This window comes from Notothenia rossii, assembly GCF_949606895.1.
Source record: "Notothenia rossii genome assembly, chromosome: 3".
Lineage (NCBI taxonomy): Eukaryota > Metazoa > Chordata > Actinopteri > Perciformes > Nototheniidae > Notothenia > Notothenia rossii.
Genome location: NC_136901.1, coordinates 61939282 through 61960633, shown reverse-complemented (window position 1 = coordinate 61960633; position 21352 = coordinate 61939282).

Genomic DNA, 21352 nt, shown 5'->3' with positions numbered 1-21352 from the left:
CATGTACGTAAATGTTTTGACTTTAAGAGCCAGTATGGTCATCTCTTCTGTTTAAATGGGCCTCATACCCTTACGTCATAGCCCTCTACCCATGTACGTAAATGTTTTGACTTTAAGAGCCAGTATGGTCATCTCTTCTGTTTAAACACGCTATTTATGGGACAAATAGGACGCTAAGCAAACACAATCAGAAGAATATCGTCTATCTAACGCACGAATGTCGCACTTCCTGCCGTAATCCACAACGCAATGTCTTGAAAAACAGAAATAGAGTAACCACTGAAAGCTTCAAACTCCTCAGGCCTTTTCCTTGAAAAAGGACTTTTTTAAAACAGCCTCACGCTGTTGTTACACAAAACACTCACTCCAATAACCTTAGCTTCAAACTTTGGCTGTGTCTTTGCCTCAAGCAGTCCCGACTGCTTAATGGCCTAAAACCATTCACGTAAAACGTAAAACGCAACAAAAGACACATATAGTGATTGGCCTCTAGCCGACATGTAATAACAGACAAACGAATAGCATGCAGGGTTAAATAGAAAAAAAGAAATTGAACTCACCCTGCCTGTAACAAAGCAACGCCACGTGGTAAGATACCAATGATTATCAATTTAGGCTTGTTTTAACTTAAATTGCACAGCTATTTTCAGGATCCGCTGGCCACCGTCAAACACACAGAACTAACATTGTCCTACATTAACTATTGAAGAATTCGATATAACAGGTTTCTCCTTACCTAGTTGATTTGAGCTCTCTGTGTGTTGAACGGATGCCAGCGGGTCCAGCAAGCAGCCTGCTGTAGTCTCTCCCGGTTTTGCGAGATCCCGGCTAGCTCGCCAATTGTTAAATCTGTTCTTTATTCTCGCGTCCAGGAGAGAAGCTTTAAAATGAGACTAAATGGAGTCTCTGAAAAGATTCAAATGGGATACTTTAATTAAAAAAGGCGCGGTAGTGTTACAGACAGAATATTGTTCCGGCAGAAAACAGCTGTGATCTGGCTCTCCTGAGCAAGAAGAGAAGAGACCGGATCTTTCCTCCGGCGCTCTTATATATCCTCTGCTGGCTCCTCCCCGCCAGCCGGCTCACCTCGTCTTCAATGTCCGTTATTGCATTTCAACAGAGGATTGGTTCTTTTCACATTCAATATATGCTTAACACGCAGTTTCTCCTCATATTCTCTTTCATCACTTTTCATTTAACACATTCTAAACGCTGTAATCAATACTCTAAACAATACTTCTCGGCTCGTTTGTTTTCCGGTCATTCCGGATGTTGTCACATGCTACTCTCGTCTGTAAACAATAATGTATTCAAATAAACTGTACTTTCATTTAATATTCAATATGGTAGTACCTCGACATCTATAGTTGTAGTGTTAAATCCGTAGGTTTCGATTTGCACCACTCCATATCATTTCGCTACTCAATTCACCTCTTTAGGAAATCGTATATTAGCCACATGCTAAATGCTAACCGTAGATGAAGGATTTTCAGAATAAAAGCTTAACTGCTTGTGCACAAGAATTTCTGGTTTTTCAGTATAAAAGAGCGTTTAAACTGACGGTATGTTTAAACTACATTATACCATCAAAACATTGATTTTAATTTCTAACACTACCCATAATCCCCAGCTATCGTTTGGGACTACAGTCCCGTTGACAAACCCCGTGATGTTGGAGTGGCAGTGCGCCAAGGTTATGCCGAGCGTCAAGCTCTTTGAAATGGAATGAAACCACGGCAGACTATTCAAAACTGGACTCGAACGCCCCCCGAGAACTACACATAATGGCTATTGTGTTTCGCCAACACATCCTCACACCCAGGTCGGCCTATGTTGACGTTATGTCAGTCCCCTGTGTCGGCTTTTTACAACGCAAGGGGCCGCCCTTAGCGTACATTTTCAACTTTCCGGGATTTGCCCTTAGCGTACATATTCAACTTTATGGGATGTCCATAGGCTTCTACATAGCTCCCTAAACGTATGTTGTAGACCAGGGGTTTTCAAAGTGTGGGTAGGTGAGCCTCCCCTCAGAGAACATAAGAACAGCCGCGCCCCCCTCCCAATTATTATTGCTGTTATTATTATTATTATTATTATTATTATTGTTGTTGTTGCTATAATGCAGGGGTATTCAATTGCATTTCAAAGAGGTCCAGTAAGGGAAAATGTAATTAAATGCTCTGTTTTCGCTGTCTACCTTCCGCCATTTGAAATTACTCCGACTGTTTCTCTCCTCTTGTCTCGTCTCTGTGTGTGTGTGTGTGTTTGAATCTATCGTGCTGACTGCACCGATTTGATTGGCTGAGTAGCGTCACATCCTTAAAAAATTAAACAATAACTTTTTTAAACCTTTTTATTTTTATGTTTTAAACATATTGTATAAAACTCCCCTACTACTTGGACTATTCCTTGCACCCCTGCAGAATAAGCCCGAATGGTCTCAACCATATTGCATCAGTAACGTGCACTTGTTATTTTAACAAGATCGCAAGGACACTGGTAGCGATCGATCGGAAAATTGAGTGTTGTTCAGTTTGTTTGTTGTGGAGGATGCGTTTCCGTGCATGAAAATATACCACACACCCAATTACAATTGCATGTTCAATTCACTACCCTGGAAGTTAATACAGTTGTTAAAGGTGGAACAGCCTGTGGACAGCCGTTCTTCCTTGCATGTCAGTCGCCGACACCTTCTTACAGAGGACAGGCACATCTAGCTGCAGCACGACCCGTATATTTCCGCATGCCGTGTTCTCAAGAAATATTTTTTTTAACATTTTCAACATGGTGGATAAATCCTTATATGCTCCCGGTAACACACTAAACGTCAACTTACCCCTACTTTAGTGGGAACAATGAGTCTGCGTCTTTGATGCACACAGGAATAAACGCAGATCATACTCTGGCTGAAGCCTTTACCGGTACTTGCTTTTGATCAAAGTCAATGCGGAAAACCTGCACTCACACAGGAGGTGAAGGGAATGAGCACTTTTACAGCCTTTTTGGCGAGGTGGGGGAACCCGGTCTCCACAGACAGCCACAAGTGGGCAAGTGTCACTTTACTGGTCTTTTTCTCGTTCTTTTGTGTCTCACGCTGCGCCTCCCCTGAAGCTCTCTAGCGCCCCCCAGGGGAGGCGCGCCTCACACATTGAAAACCGCTATTGTAGACGACTTGAGATCGCGAGCGAATGCTACCCACCGCGGGCCATTCTGCTGAAGCCTACGTTGTGAGACTACATTGCATTAAAAACATTATGCTCTCTATATATTGTCTTTATTATGCTTTATATAGTGTCTCGGGCTTTGGCTATAGGGCGGCTCAAAGTATTTTGTCTGGCCGTTGTGAAGACTGCTTTGTTTATTGTCCTTGTTTTTGTTTTAAATAAAGCATTTTCAATCGACGCATGCCAAACATGTGACGTCATATGATGCGTTGCATCTGCGCACAGGGAGCAGGGAGTCCCCGAGCTCCGTATTCCCCGTAATTTTTAAATAAAGAGACTTTAAATCACGGGCGCGCATCAAACGTGTGACGCAATGTGGTATTAAAAGTATTAAAAGAGGTGAAAATCACTACAAATCTGGGCATGTTGAGAGCTGTACATACACACAAGGGGAGTCAGTCGGTTCATAAGAGCCAGCATGCGGGAATCTGGGATTTGTAGTGTTTTGCGTATTTTTCATTGTCTTACATTTCAACAGTTTTACGACAAACTGTGACTTTTTTGACATGGAAATTATTATTTAAGATTGAGGAACATCATTATTTGTAATTCGTTGCACAATTCAAACGGGATCGAAAGATAATCTTTCTCTCTCCATTGATTTCAATGCATATTTTTTCAGAGTAAAGTGGAGGAACCCGGAAGGGGAGGGGCTTCGCCTCTCTTTAATAAGAACGCGTGGGTCGCCGCGTTGCACTTGTTAAAGCCCATGAATAAGGTAAGAGCTTCATTAATCATTTGTGCATAATCAGAGACGACGAAAACCATTAAATATACACCAAAACTGTTATTAAGTCCAGTCAGCAAGTATTGTAAGCACCTTAAGAAGAGCAAGGTAGTCGTTTTGTGAGTTTATGAATCCTTTTAAGACATTACAATACAACTTACTGGACTATGCTAGCTAAAGGCTACTAGCCATAGAGAACCCTCCTTCTGGTTCCTTCCTCAAAAACGCAATGCAATTTCTCCATAGGATTTTGGAAAATAGCTGGAAATAAGGTCTGTGGTTGAAACACATTTAAGAGACGGATCACGTTTTGTTCAGCCGGATAATATCCACATGTCTACACTACTTTTATAATTTTCGAATCATAAATCTAGTCGCCAGAAGCAAAATGCTAACGTTATGCTATCAACGAACTACAGCAGGGTCGCTGCTTCAACGTCACGCCAACTTAAGATCCATATTCAAACATACAGATTCTAAATGGTATAGGTTGAAGCGTTTGTTTGAAACGTTTGCAGGAGGCAGGTACTTGCTTTAAGCAAAACAGGGCAAACACACTTAGCGGGAGTGTTTACGTGTTCGGTGTAATGACGTAAAACGGCCTGGACAACTTCTGTAGTCCTATTCAGCCACATGTTAACAACCATCGTTTTTCAAACGCGTAAGCTCTTCAAAAATCACCAGCGGGGTTACAGCTGATGTATTTAATGTCGTAGAACAAAACGTGATCTGTCTCTTCAATTTGTGTCAAACACAGACCTTATTTGGAGCTATTTTTCAAAATCCTATGGAGAAATTGCATTGCTTTTTATCGAAGGAACCGGAAGTGGTAAAAATGCTAACTTACTTCCGGGTTCCGCGGTTCTCTATTAGCTATTATTCATTAGCTATTAGCTCGTAGAATTTTACATTTTATTAGGGTATGACTATGAGTGAATTGACTGAATGACACCCAATAAGAGCAGTCCAAATGATTATTCCTATATGTTTATGACAGATGTGTATCTTATGCACAGCCCTTCAAATATAGTGTTACTTTTATTTGTCAAATATAATCATACTTTACCTTTACTTATCCCACAGAGGGGACATTTACAGACATTTTACTTTAATTAAGAGGCATGCATACATTTAAGATAAAAAAAATAAATGACAATTTATGAAACTACACATCCAGGTTGAACACAAAAGATAGTGTAAAAGGTACCTTGGCTAATTTTCTAAATATTGTGTCTCTTCTTTCCACACAGGTCTTTTAAAGTTGATATACCCCTGTGACCCATTCAAATCACCCACCCAAAGGCACTTTTAAGAGCCACATTTGTTTTGCCAAACCGTCCTTTTCAGTTTGCCTTGTCCTTACCTTTGTTGCTGTCTGTGTATCTCTCTCCGTCCCTCACTCTCCCTCTCTCGCTTTTCCCTATCTGTGCTTACCCCTTTTTTGTCTTCTCTGTCTTTGTGAGTGTTTCTGTCTGTCTGTTTGTCTTTTTGGGCATCACCATGAGTGATTCAGAGCTCCAAGATGTCCTTAAGAGCCGAGATGATCTTGTTGAACAGGGAGAACAAGAAGAACTCAATAATGAGCTCCAATATGCCCTTAAAAGCCTAGATGATCTTGTTGAACAGGCAGAACAAGAAGAACTCAACAATGAGCTCCAAGATGCCCTTAAGAGCCTAGATGATCTTGTTGAACAGGCAGAACAAGAATAACTCAATAATGAGCTCCAGGATGTCCTTAAGAGCCGAGATGATCTTGTTGAACAGGAAGAATAAACTAAACCGGAAACAGCAGTATAACTTATTGTGTTAACACTGTAAACATGACAGTTTGTTAACCCTCACCACCAACTGGTTAGAGCACGTTATTGCACGTTTAGAGTAATTGCAATGCAGGTAGATTGTGTTGCTTTTTAAGGACTTTTTTTAAATGCCTTTTTCTTAATGTCTTTCATTTTTGTAAAGCACTTTGAATTGCCTTGTGTTGAAAGCTGCTATATAAATAAACTTGCCTTGCCTTGCCATGATAGAAATATAGTATAGAAAATATCAAGAATATACTGTAAATGATATCTAGAATAAAACAGTTTAGTGCCTGATGTACACAGATATTAATAGGAGGATGTGCAAAACAGACAAACTATTAAAACATTAAATAATACTTTAGGTAAGGCCTTCTTTTAAATACATGTAAGCAAAAAGCTTTGGGGGCATCTACAGATAAATATTAAGCCTGACAAAGTACTTAACGTTTAATATATGTCACAATCTTGGAAACACAAGGTATAGGACTCAAATGTACGACCCGGGAGACCGATGTAAAGTATGAGAAAAAATACTTTATTCCAAAATAGGTTTTAAAAATAAAGATCGACACTCTTGACGAGGTGAAAAAAGGCTAAAAAAAGGCAAAAATGAATTGAGGAACAAAACTTCAGGAGCATGAATCAGGCTTGAGACAAGATAAGTAATCGCTGGTACGCAGACTACTGGCACGGAGACAAGAAGAACTGACACAAGACAAGGGAAGGCTGGGGAATTTAAACAAAAGGTACTGCAGTCGCTTTACCGCACCGTTGTGACGAAAATGGAGCTGAGCCAGGAGGCAAACCTCTCTGTCTACCGCGCCATTTTCGTCCCTACCCTCACCTATGGTCATGAAGGATGGGTCATGACCGAAAGAACGAGATCGCGGGTACAAGCGGCCGAGGTGTTTTTTCTCCGCAGGGTGGCTGGTGTCTCCCTTAGGGATAAGGTGAGAAGTTCGGTCATCCGGGAGGGACTCGGAGTTGAACCGCTCCTCCTTCGCGTTGAAAGGAGCCAGTTGAGGGGGTTCTGGCACCTAGTTAGGATGCCACCTGGGCGCCTCCCTGGGGAGGTGTTCCAGGCACGTCCAGCTGGGAAGAGACCAAGGGGTAGACCTAGGACCAGGTGGAGGGATTATATCTCTTCGCTGGCCTTGGAGCGCCTTGGAATGGATGGATGGATGGGTAACTGGGCACAGGTGGAAACAATCAGGGGTGGGGCTGACGCTGATGAGAGCGGGAGACACACACAAGGATAACAGGCTCGTCTCAATACCCCTCCTCGACTCCTCTCTTCCCCTCCTCCGGGACTTGACCCGGAAATCGATCAAGACACGCCATGTTGAAGGATGTCCCAATAGCTGAAATGCACACAGAGTAGTCGAGTAGGTGGAAGGGGGGAGGTTGTAGGGGTGAGGGAGGAGTATGATGGTTGGTCCTGCTTTTGTGTTCCGTTTTAGTGTAAAATGTAGCCTACATTTAAATAAAAATATAATTATAGTAATGTGGAAGCTTTTCCTCTTAAAATGTGTGTCCTGTAGATCCACCACAAACCCACATTCGGGACTGTGAATCTTAAATAATTTAACTCCTGAATATCTTAACACAAAACAATACAAATAGTTGTTATTTATCAAGATCGTGACGTTCAAGATCATTAAAAATGACTTGAATTGTTAGTATAACCTTAAGAAATGAATTGTTGCGCTGTTTCCTCCGTACCCACATCTCTAAAAACGGAGCTGATCCAGATTTGCGTGTAATGTGAAGTAATATCGGAAATGTGGACCCACGGCACTATCAGAAAGTTGCTATCAGAAAAAATGCCCAACTGTTTAGGACGTAATATGGTCAGTGTTTACATTAGCATCGCTAACACTCAGAGCTAACCTGTACTGCACAGAGCATTTGTGTGAAGAAGCTGGATATAAAAAGGAACTCACCTTGTGGTATAACCGGCAAGAGAGAAAGCCTTTGAGCTCCATACTGTTTCAGAAATACTCCTTGATAATCCATGATATGGCATTTCATCACGGCAGTATTTAATAATAATAATAATAACTTTTATTTATATAGCGCTTTTCAATAACCCAAAGTCGCTTACAAAAAAAATTAAAAGTACAGAAAGGGGGTGAACAGGCAGAAGACAACATATTGGACAAGATTTAGATATTTAGTTTAGACCAGTGGTCACCAACCTTTTTAAGCCCAAGATCACCGACCTCCGCCTAGGTGAAAGGCGAGATCTACCTTTTGCAGAATTGAGTGAAAAAGACGGCCCAGACAATGCTTCCAATTTGAGGCCTTTTATATAGGCTAATTGCATCTGAATTACTGTTACAATGAAGGCTCCATAATCAGCTCACGGCATATAGGCAGGGGTAAAGTGCTATTGGGGGGCGGACCTCACCTCCTCTAAGGGGGTCCGGGGGTATGTTCCCCCGGGAAGATTTTTTTTAAGATATTGAAGTAGAAAGCATCAATCTGGTGCACTTTGAGAGCAACATGAAGACATCTCTCTCCCTCTCTCTATCACACTAAATGCGCTATTGCCACACACACACACAGAGCCGAGCATGAATGACACAAGCCCACGTGTATTTCCATGCAACTCTCTGATTGGTTTGGTGTCTTGCCTCTGTTGCGTTCACTGAACACGGGAAATTACAGTCCTGCCATTATCTCTTGTGTCATGATGAGGTTCACGTAAAGCACGGTTAATGTATTATATTATTGAGGTGTCTCAAATATACGTCAATCAAGTGGCACCTGCTAACGGGGTGGTGGATGATAGGTTTACATCCAAAAACTTATTTTTCAAACATTATTATTTAAATTTTATTTTTCTTTCTTTTGTTACTTTTTTATTTAACGGTCCGCAATCTACCCGCACCACACTCACGATCGACCACTGGTTTAGACAGTAGCTGCCGGGTCCCGCATGAGCTCAGCCCCCTCCTTCTTTTTTTTATTAATTTTATTTTTAAAGCTTTATACCCAAAATCAGCACTTTTGAAACAGGAAGTGAAATAGAGGGATATGAGGCATGGCTAGAATGGGTGATCTGTTTGGTATTTTGAGCTAAACACTTCATAGACATATTTTTTATGTATTTTTAAATATCTGAGACCTATGCTATTGCCTAAAAATAGCATGATATGTGCACTTTAACTTATGAGGCAATATACCTCACCTCTAGTGAGGGGCCCAGACCTTCGTATATTTTTCTGCATGTGGCCCTCTGTGAAAAAAATGTGGACACCCCTGCCTGTAACACTCAAAACTACAAAATCAAACAACACATAAAATGAAGCAATAACAAATCTTGTGTCCTTATCAGCCAGCTGCTAAACAACCAAAATAACTGAATATTTGTTAGTTTATCATGAACTATTTACACTGCCCAGTGGACCTTTTCACTTCCGAAACAAAAAAAAGCCTTCAAATGAAGAAACCCACATTTGTTATGACCAAAATGCAAAACAAAAACTTCACCATAAGAAAATATTGGCACAAAATACAGTTGGTTCTATAAAAGGTAAAAAGTACGGTTAGACATTGTTCAGATAATCGAAACCAGGATTAAAGAGCAACATTTGCAAACCCCTGCTGATATGAAATATCTCTTTGTGCCAGAAAAATATTACTGGTTGCTTCTCTGGTGTTCATGTGGATATTTTACTGCCTCAAATGAAATGAAACAATCAGATTTTTCCATATTCAACACGTGTGTTATGGTGTGTTCCTCTCTACAGAGCGGGTCAGCGGGGTCAGAGTTTAGAGTCCAGACTTGAAATCTATAGGCTTCCCAGGGCTGTAAATTCACTCTCACACACATCCAGTTATCTCAGAGGCCAACAGTTCAGAAGCTCAGATTTCGTAAATCATGCTCACTGGCTCCCCGACAAACCAGACACCAGGATTACATTTCCACATCTATCGCTCACACTAAAGCTACTGATTCCCCGTTACACAAAGCAGAGGCAACCCTCCGTCGCAAGTGCTCCAAAAAGTCAAGGGATGAAAAAAGTACTTTGGAAAGTATTTTGTAAGGGAGCCAACAGTCTGCAGTGACTTTGCAGAGCTTTGATGAATAGAAGCTGCTGCAGCTCGGCTCCATGCATCGTCCCAGAGATTCCTCCTCAAAGATGCTCCTGAATATCGCTGTGTTAATTACCAGCAATTAGCCCGGCCCCACACACCAAGCACTCTCTGCCAAACTCTCCATCACTACTTGAGAAGTTTAAGTGATGTACTTAAATGTGCTCTTTACCATTTCATTGCTTATCTGTGTGAATATTCATTTAGTTAAATATTGACTAATTTCTCAATGCCTATGTTTTCATATACATTTGTTGTGCCTAACTAAAGTGTTAATGTTTATTTATTTGGTTTCAGTTATCATTTGTCTCAATATTTCAATACTCACAACATAAATCTTTTACAACATTTGTAACACCTCTTTCATTGATCTGAAATGTTGTTAGATCCATGTGTGGGTAGTGTTTATTTACTAGTGATTTTGAGAATGTGTACAGGTAAAAAGAACAAAAACTCTCTGACACAGTTTATGGCTGAAACTCAAACACACACCTCCTACTTTGATGCGGCTCTGCTTGCTTCCTATAAGCTTGATGGAAGGGGTCTCACCCCAAAGAACATTTGAGTGGTTGCATGTAACTGCACCAAAGTTCAAGATAAGTCAGTAGCTAGGCTAGGGGTTGAGGGAACGTTGTACCTCTCCACATCAAACTAAAGTGGGTCACATATAACGATATGATCTCAAATTAATCTTGAATTTACTTTAATCTTGGCATCTTTTCTGTTGGCATAAAGCTAAAAGCATAAAGCATCATCTTATTAATAAAATATATTTTGTTGAACAAAAATGATTTTCACAACCTATACTACAATGAAAATGCTTGTGTACTTTTTGGATGATTGGTAATTATTATAATTCATGTTAACAGTTATTTATTATTATTTATTTATGTACTTATTGTATTTAAAAGTGTAGTTCGTTTTATGTATTTTTCATGTCAAATATCATCCATACTTGTTAATATAGTTAACATAGTTGTAACATAGTTGGTCATAGCATAACATAGTTGTTCATGCAAGAACGTCAACACATCTTTCCAATTCAATAATAAAAAGAAATCTCTGTTTCCGGCTTTATTTAATAAAAAACATGTGTTAATGTAGGATGTCACCTTTACCAACGGGTCAGAAAGAGGTTTGAAATGTATAAACATGTGGAGGTGTGGAGCCAGACACGCTGCCAGGGTTGGACAAGCAAAACGAATGTGTGGAATAAAGAAGAGGAAATCTCTCAGTCAGACAATGTTATAGGAGAGCAATTCTGAATCAGCAAACCATCCGAACAACATCTCACTACTCCTCTGCTCTCTACAAGCACATTTGTAACTTACATGGCCAGTAGCTAGAGCAGTGGTTCTCAAACTTTTTCTGTCAGGCCCCCCCTTTGGAGAAAAAAAAAAGTCGGGCCCCCCCAAAACGAATAATCAGGCTCAGTGGCGGCGCCAGAGATTTATTTTGGGGGTGCTGTGGGGTAGCTTGACGTTTCATAGAGGGTGCTCAAACATTTAGGGTTTCCCATTAATGTACCGGTCGCTACAGTGGAATTTTCTACTGCAACAATCCCCACACAAATACACAACGTACCCGCGACTGTTACAATGAAGGCTCAATATTCAGCTCACGGCATATAGGTGTAAGCAGGGATAAAGTGCTATTTTTATAGGTGATGTGTGGACGTCACATAGGGGGGCAAGCTTCCCCGGGAAGATTTGTTTTTAAATATTGAAGTTAAAAGCATCAATCTGGTGCACTTTGAGAGCGAAAGGAAGAGATCTATGGATACATCTCTCAACACCCATATGAAACAGAAATGTAAACAGATTTACTTTTTCTTGATGGATATTTTACAAATCACCCTTTTAAACTTTATTCTTGTTTTACTGTCATATAGTATTTCATACCTGTTTTTCATTTATTCTCTTATTTTTTTATAACTATAATGATCATATAAACGTGTGCCTCGGAAATAATTATTTACATTAATGGTGACCAAAACATTTGAGACCCACTGAGATAACACTGAGAGAGTCCTTTAGCTCTCAGTCTGAATGGAGAGGACTCTCCTCTACTTTGTTGTTGAAAAAACTCCTTATATCCGTTAGCGTAGCTCGCTAGCACCAGAAGCTAACAACAACGATCTCCAGTACCGGTGCGCTCTCTCTCTCTCTCACGCGCACACAAAATGGCTCGTTCCGCACACACACACAGAGCCGAGCTTTAATGAAACAGAGACCCAGACGTAATAGTACTGTACTGCATCATATTATTTTCGAATCAATAATTTTTCAAATTATGATTTTTATTATTTTTTTTTTTTTTATCTTTTTTTTTTTTTTTTTATAACCATTTTTCCTCCTGGTCTCTCGCGCCCCCCCTGGCATGCCTCTGCGCCCACCAGGGGGGGCGCGCCCCCCACTTTGAGAACCACTGAGCTAGAGGATGATGTTTTATAGAAATTTGACAAATGTTGATTGTATTTCCCTTGGGAGCCGTGGTACAATCTATATGTATACTTTTACTACCTCAAATGGCTATCGTTTAAATGATCTGAACTCATTTAAATAAGCTGATCTAATAATAGTATTTTTTGTTTTGTTTTCAGTGGTATTGATGCCTAGAAAGGTTATTTTGTCAAATATATTTATCCTTGTGTTGTAGCTGACGGTATTTATAGGCCTGATATTTATCAAAAGCCAACAGTGTTTTTGCCAAAAGGGTTATTTCCTTCATCAGTTTCCAACCATACTACCCTACCCATATAACACTTAAAATGTGCTTATAGGTCATTATAATTATAATTTTTACTCCACTATAGAGAGATCTAAGAAACCCTCTGAACGGACTCTCATACTGGGGGTTAAAATGTCATTCAGGCACATTAACAGTGAGAGTTCCCTCAGCCACTCTGCACCTGTAACAGTTAACCACACAACTAGGAGCCCAGCCTCCATAATGGATAGCCGCAGAAACAGATTTTTATTCAGCAGGAAGCAGAGGAGGTTGCTAGGAAACCGTTGTCGAATGGTGTGCAGCGTTAGTGCCGGCTGCCTTGCCTCTAGGTATGGCTGGGGTTGGAGATTTGGCGAGGTGCGGGCGGGGAGATAAGGCTGCAGAGAGCGGGGATCAGCTGAGGCAGAAAACAACGCTGAGCCTGATCCAATTCTGCCCGGACACATGGGAGCTTTTTCTTTCAGCTTCATATGAATGTCTGTGTTCGCTGTATCCCCAGGACAGATAGCCTTCCTTCAAGAAAGCTCAGGAAATAATTAGACTACCCCCAGGGGGTTTAGGGAAGTGTAAATAAGAAATAGTGGGTTTTGAAGTAAGATCGAAGAGGTGGATAATGTTTACGAGATGCGCACACACACACACACACACACACACACACACACACACACACACACACACACACACACACACACACACACACACACACACACACACACACACACACACACACACACACACACACACACACACACACACAGCCACACAGCCAATATGTGAGATAGAGCAATCCAAGGCTTCAAACGTGCCTCATTCGACCCCTCTCATGAGATCATAATCAGAATACCTTTATGAGTCCCACGGAGGGGAAATTTGCGTAATTACAGCAGGATAAAGAGCCATAAACAGCTTAATGTTACATATGTTAAATATGTGACATGCATTAAAAAAAGTACTAAGTTCTGATATAATAAAAAATATAATAAAAAGTTACATAATCTAAAAAAAATGCACATTCTGTAACAGGTCTTAGGACTTAGCAGCCAGGTATATATTACACAGTTATTAACGGCATCTATATATATTGCACATATAGCACACACTCTAAAAACGAAATCAGTGGCTTTGTAGATATCAAAATAATAAAAAGCTATTACCTTAATAAAATCTCAAAATATCACCAAAGTAATTGTTTGAGTTGGACATACCAAAATCAATGCTTAAAAATCCAACAGTTAATTTTGTCTTAAATTATTACTATTATTTAAGTTGATTACACAAAAATAAATGAGTATTTGACTTACAAATTATACTTTTAAGATAGCCTTAATATGTTTGTTAAATTTCAATCAAAATATTCGAGAATTGGCTAATCATACTGATCAGTTTCAGGAACAGCAATTATTGCAAATCAATATTCTTCCTCTTTAACAACAACTTAAGACATTGAGTAAATTACACTAAACGTCATGACGTGGACACCATTAACAATCATGGGAAATCTACTTTTCTATATGCGCCACATGCACATGCAAGCAAGGAAACACCAAGAAGAGAACCACCAGGAAAACTCCCTGAAAATCCTGGTAAGTAGCCAGCAAGCAAAAGTTCATGAAATATTGACCCTGTCTTTGTGCATATACAACTTTATAGCGTGTAATTATCTAAATACTGTCACACTTGCAGCCATGCTGTCGTAGGTCTAGCTAGTTCTCTGTCCGCTTCTACACACGCATGGTGGACACAGTCAACCAGGTGAAGTGAAGCAAACGTTACGGTTTTACGCGAGTAAAAAGTAGAAACATTAGCACCTGCTTTGTCTGCAGTTGTTGTTTTAACGTACCTAACCAACCAGCAGCTGTCTGTGTAGCATAGTTACTTGTTTCTTTTAAACCCCACTGTTATTTAGTGGGAATGCTGTTAACAGCATTCCAACTATCTGTTCTTCTACAAACACAATTCTTTATTATTCCGCCTGTTATTTTGGCCCTCTTCTTCTCCCGCATTGAACATCGCAGAGACTCCGTTCAAACATCAAAACGTTCAGCTCGGTCGGGAATCGATGGCTATTACTTTTCTCATTCATAACTTTCGTAATTCCAGAGATACATCCCATAATTCATCACATTTTTAACATGGAAGTCAATGGAGAAATTCTTCACACTTCAACAAATCTTCATGCGACTTCAAGTGCTAACTGTTCATTCATACTTTCACTCAGAAACCTCATTCCAGCTTTAAAATGTTACACATCTTTCTGACATTATTTATGTAACACAACTTTTTAAATCTGATTCTTATATTTAGAGATATTAAACATTGTTCAGACCTTGGTAAAGAGGCTTTCTTCAGATTTTAACATTAACTAGAGTGCGTGATGTCAAAGCTAGAGTGTAGGAAAAATGAACATCTCGTAGCTTGAAAAATGACAAATAATTAAGCAAAAATAATTAAACAAAGTGCCTCTTGAGGGCATGAAGTGACAAAAACTTTCAACATGCCTCCATTAAAGCCCATTGTAATTTCAGGCTGATATTTCCTCACGGTAGCAGCCGCACACCTTTAGTTAAACTGCCAAAAAGGACACATTATTAAGCCGAAACTACACACAAATTACACTTCAGATACTCAACTTCCTTGACATGCTTCACGTTTTGAAATTTCACAGATATCTGTTACGGTTCTTCCACAAAACGTTCACATGTAAGAGGTTTATCTCTCAGTCAGAACAATGGAAACCTTTGATCTCTGCACACATCGTTAGCTCAAATATAAACACCTGAGTCTTGGAACACGATGATGTCATAACTCCAACTGACATGCTCAGAGCAGCAGCCTTCTGATAAAGGTAATGGTCCTGCCCTCAAAAGCTCTACGTCAATTATGGGGTGTCATCATATGCCGTTTCCATGGAAACGCATCCCTTGCCATAAAAGACGATGTCGATTTACATTAACTCCTATGAAAATGTTCAAAAAGTGCTCAAACTTCACATGTGTGCGAACAGTCCAGCCGTGACGACATCTACGTGAGAGTTTTGAGATTTCTTCAAATGCTGTTGCAACACAAGGCTCACCATGAAACAAGGTTTTCTCATAACTTCATTTAAAATGCTCCTAATGGCCCAAAACTTCATAGGTTTGGTAACGATGCAGCCATCAACTCATCTAAGCATATTATGGGATGTCATTAAATGCCGTTGGCATGGCGACAGATCATTCACCATCAAGTTAGTTCAAAAGTTTGCAGTTCAAATATTCTGCTGCTTTTCCAAGCCTTTTTACTTTCTTTTCTTCTCTCATCACAAGTTCAAGCCCCCAGTGTTCATGTATAATTTCAAACTAAATTATTCACTTTCTTCTTTCACATTACATTTCAGCATAGCAATTCAGCGTCAGCTTTCCAGCATAAAGCATTCCCACTATAGCAATTTCTTCAGGAATTGCATTCTCTAGTTCAGAAATGCTGTGGTAAAGAAGATCCGCCATTACATCGACTTTTTAATACTTAACCCCAGTGTGTGATGTTAGATGACATGCCGGCCTGACGTGTAACACAACAGCACCGGCGAATATGTGTGTCTGCATGTCCCGCCATGCCGGAATAACGGCGCAACAGTCTCGCCTTGAACAGGCTGTGCCGCCACACCCGGTTACTAAGCAACACTTATTGTTTAGGTATCCCTGATAAGGGGGCAGTCATATAATTAACTAAAACTAGCTAGATCTGATCGATATGGACATAAACGCGAGTGAAGTATAATCGGGAGAGGTTCAGGTTCTGCTGATTGAGACACGCAGCTCTGCATGATCACCTGCAGCTCTGCCGCTGTGAGGGGACCAGTGAGCAGAGCACACGCTTCAAGTTAGACCTAACACATTAAGCAATCTTATCTACCTCTGGAAGTAACCAAACTAGTCATAAATATGTTTATTCTTTACTTTTGGGTCACTCATTACTGGATTAGTGAGCTGCATGTCACTAAGCTGACAGGCTGTCAGGAGAGTGAGAGAGGAAAAGAGAGCACCCTGTTTATTTCTCTCGTGTTATTATCCGAAGTTACTGTAAACTTTTGAATAATGTAGTTCATCTACTATTAGTTGTTTGTGTGAATGTATTACATATGTTGTTATTTTTGTAGAAGCGCCGATAAAAGCATGGATAAAAAAAATATAAATGCACCTTGTTTGTGAAAGGTTAGTTTATTTGGGTGATTACTGTATCATGCAAGTGATTTCAGATAACGTCTGCCTACTGTATCCGCGTTCCAGCAGCTGTTACTAGTCTTGCCTATATGCTTATGAAACTGTTTCATCTTTATTATAATAAGGCATTGCATTCTCTTAAGAGGAGCGGCCTACTTGCCCAACTTATGTTTTGTCATATGTATGAGGGAACACTTGATGATGGCTAGAGCAAGTAAAGTTGAATTTTGTGAAGCATGTTAAATATTTTCAATATCTGTTTCACAGCACCGACTGCGCTAACGGAGAGAAGTTGAACGAAGATTACAAAACAGAGGAGGTAAATGTCATTCTTTTATTAAACACTGAAACAACGGTGCCAACATATTAGTTTGCTTAATACAAGTTTAAGAAATCGGGAATAAGCAACATTTGTTGCACCTTGATTTTGACTATGTTTCATTGCAAAGGCCAGGAAGCATTTGATAGAAACATAAACAGTGACTATATACAAATATCTAGGACTTGATAATACAAACTGTTACTAATTAGATCCCTGAAACATTGGGCCATGGATATAAAGCATTTACTTCTGCATTGTCTACTGCAATTGAAGATCCTGGCTCTGAACACTGCAACTCCAATCCTTTTTATTGACTGTTTTCCAAATGTTTGTGCAATTACGGTAGATGTTCCATTAACTATAGTTTGGAGTAGATGTAATTATTGGCATCAATGAGTAAATACAATTGGGTGTCATTTTTAAAGCTCTGTATGATAAAACATATTAGTCCAAAAAGTATGTAGGTAAATGGAAGCAGCATTTAACCAGTCTGTTCGTTCCATGTGATAACACTATTTATCCTTACTTTTTTAGGTTGCAGCTTATGGGATGGCAATGTAAGCTCTGCACATTTGTGGCTTCAGCGAAAGGGTCACTTCTCAAGCACTATCGATTGAAGCACGGTACCTTTGGTCGTGGATATTGTTATGCTTTGTTCGTTATTCTCGCGTCCACGAGAGAAGCTTTAAAAAGGGAGACTGTAATGGAGTCTCTGAGAAGGTTGAGATGGGTACTTTAATTAAAAAAGGCGCGGTAATGTTACAAGCAGAATATTGTTCAGTGAGAAAAACAGCTGTCTTCTCGGGCTCTCGAGAGCGAATGAAAGGGCCGAGAAAACACACATCCACCGTCTAAATATCCTCCTATAGATCCTCCTTGTATGCCGGTTGGCGCTGTAGGGGGTCCTCCTTCCTCCGATCTTCAATGTTCGTTGTTGCGCCTAACAGAGGATTCAGACATTGTACATTCAATATATAACTAAACACGCCTTTTCTCCTCCTTATCTCTTTCATGACTTTTCATTTAATACATTTTAAACGCTGTAATCAATACAGGAAATACTTCACGGCAGTTTGGTTTCCGGTAGTTCCGGATGTACCCACGTCTGTAAACAAAAACGTATTCAAATAAACTCATGGGAACATGCCTGCAGACCTCCACTCTCAGGACAGTTCCGGTGCAGGCTGCACTCTCAGGACACCTCCACTGTCAGTAAGTGACGATTCTGACGAACACGTTTTTTTTCCCGCCCACCGAAGGACTCGTTTGATGGAATTTTTCAAATCACAATGGAGACTCATCACGGAGGTGAAGAATCCGCCCACCGTGCACATTGGGTCACTTTGGGTCGTACACTGGTTCTCGTAAAAGTTTTTTGCTCAAATGACACCATGGAGGAATTTAACAGGAGTTGACAGGGGACTCTGCCCGGCTCACAAGTGCCTATTTTCGGACACTTTTTTTCACTTTCCCTCCTATTTTCCCCGGTTTTATAATTTTTTCTTTTTTTGGCTATTTCACCCAAAATGTATAGTACTAAAACTTCAATTAAAACAATACTTCATACGGCCAGTCTTTGCACGATGTTTAAGTGTGAAAACAGCTTATTTCACTATACATTACATTCTACAACTAACGGCCAGAAAAGATAGAAACGCTTTTAATCTGCATTATCTCTTCTTTTAAAAGACACCAGAGTCATTGCCAACAACAACACATGCAGACTTACCCTTGCTAACTTCTTTACACTTAAAGCCGAACTGACAAACACTTAGCTGACAACGTAAAAAGACTATATATTTTTCACATTACACAATTACCTCTGCATTCGATTATTATTGGTTTTAGTAATAACGTAATTAATAACTAGCTGTGAAAGCAGAAAGCTAGGAAAAAGAATTGCAAGCAGACATTCAAGTGTACAACTATTGTACAATTTATTAAATAAATTAGTTCAGTAACAAAAACATTGGCTCACACACACACACACACACACACACACACACACACACACACACACACACACACACACACACACACACACACACACACACACAAGGCTACTTAGGTTTATCACGCAATGCCACTGCCTCGTAGCAAATAAGACATACCGGCTTGTCTCCATTTATCACAAACTTGTGTATATATATTATATCGATAAATGTTGTTTTGTCTGCGAAACAATGCATTTAGGCTGCATTCATTGTTTTGGATAGTGCAAACAGGTCACGCACCTTACAACATCCACTTGAATGAGAATGAAATCCACTTTCCAGTGTTGGACTCACATGGTCATAGATACCACCTTAGAGTTGAGTTGTGAAAGGGATAATTCAAGTGAAATAGTGCAACATATTGCTTCTCTCTTGTTAAAATTGGAAAGCATCTATAATGTCTCTGGCAGATGTGTTGATGACTTGGTGGAACAGCTTCAGTTTATCTGCACATCCTCAACTCAGTATATTCCAAAGTTAGTTAATGATATTTTTACAAAGAATAACTGTGCTGTTGATGAAGCAATTGTCAGTGAATTGGTAGACAAACGGTGTCACTCTAATCCTCTTAGTGCAGCCTTTGGTCCTGAGGGACCATTTTCTTCCAAATTTAGGAGGTGAACATATTTGAAGGAAAACTTCAGTGTAATTGAGCCAGTTGAGTATATTTTGGATCCAGAGGGGAATTGCAGCTTTCAGTATGTGCCTATTCTTCAAACCTTACAGCAATTGTTGAACAATGAACATTGTGAACAATGTATTGACTAAACATTAAAATATTTCACAGTTGGCATCCTTCCATGATGGTCAATATTTCAGGCTAAATGCATTTCATGATAATGAAGAGTTCAGAATTTCACTTATACTTTACGTAGACAATTTTGAAATCTGAAATCCTCTTGGAACTTTGCGAAAAAAACACAAAGTTACAGCAGTTTACTGGGAACTTGCTGATGTACCATCTGAACTGAGATCACAGCTAACATCAATGTATTTGGCTCTCCTTTGTAAAGCGAATTATGTAAACAAATATGGCTATCAAACTGTTCTGGAGCCTCTTTTGAAAAATCTCGCAACTTTTTTTGCCTCAGGTTGGTACAAATATCAGAGGTACTGTTTTTTGTGTTTCAGCAGACAATCTTGGTGCTCATTCTGGGTGGACTTGTAGAAAATGTTTCTGGACATCATATCTGTAGGTTTTACATTGGGGACCATTCTGACTATCAGCAAAAGGAAGTGCGTTCAGGAGCTTTTCCACCAAGAACAAAAGATAACTATGATTTACATGTTCAGTCTGTAAAAGGAAATCCTGCTCACCACTGCTGTGGTGTGAAGAAAGGTTGTCCCATAACTGGGAAATTAAGTTATTTCCATTTTGTAACAGGGTACCCACCAGATGTTTTACACAATCTTTTTGAAGGCATTGGAATTGGCACTATGTTTTAAACTGCTCATCCGCGAGCGGTATTTCACCTTGATAGAACTTAACAATTCCATAAATCAATTTCCATACAGATGGACTGATAAAACTGATCGTCCCCAACCTATCCCAACTAATTTGGTGTCTCGCAAAACTATTGGTGGCAATGTTAGTGAGAACTGGACATTATTAAGATTATTATCATTCATTATTGGTGTGAAGATACCCCTGAATGATCCAGCATGGTAAGTTTTCTCATGAATTTAAAAGATATTACTGAGCTTGTAGTATCCCCTATTCATACTGAGGAAAGTATTTGCTACTTAGATACACTGATATCAGAACATCGCCACAGGCTGTTGTAAGTTTTCCCAGAGCAAAAACTAACCCAAAAGCACAATTTTTTGGAGCATTATCCTGATATGATAAGAGGGTTTGGTCCTTTGGTTAGCCTCTGGACTATGCGCTTTGAGGCAAAACATAGCTTCTTTAAGCAAGTAGCTAGATACACAAACTGCTTCAGAAACATATTGATATCACTTGCCTCAAAGCACCAAATGATGATGGCATACTTCACATAATTCACAAGCAAATGCTTCAAAACCTACAATATGTGTCACTAAAGTATCATCTCTTCCATTATAACTACTTGATATGGAAATACAGAACTCTTTCAAGGAAGTTTATCCAACACAAACCTCTGTGAACTTGGCCAATGTAGTGATACACCATGGAACTAAATAGGCTGCTGGGATGGTTTTGCCGTATGGGTCCACTGGTGGTCTACCTGATTTTGTGGAGATTTCACAGATTGTTATAGTAGACAACAA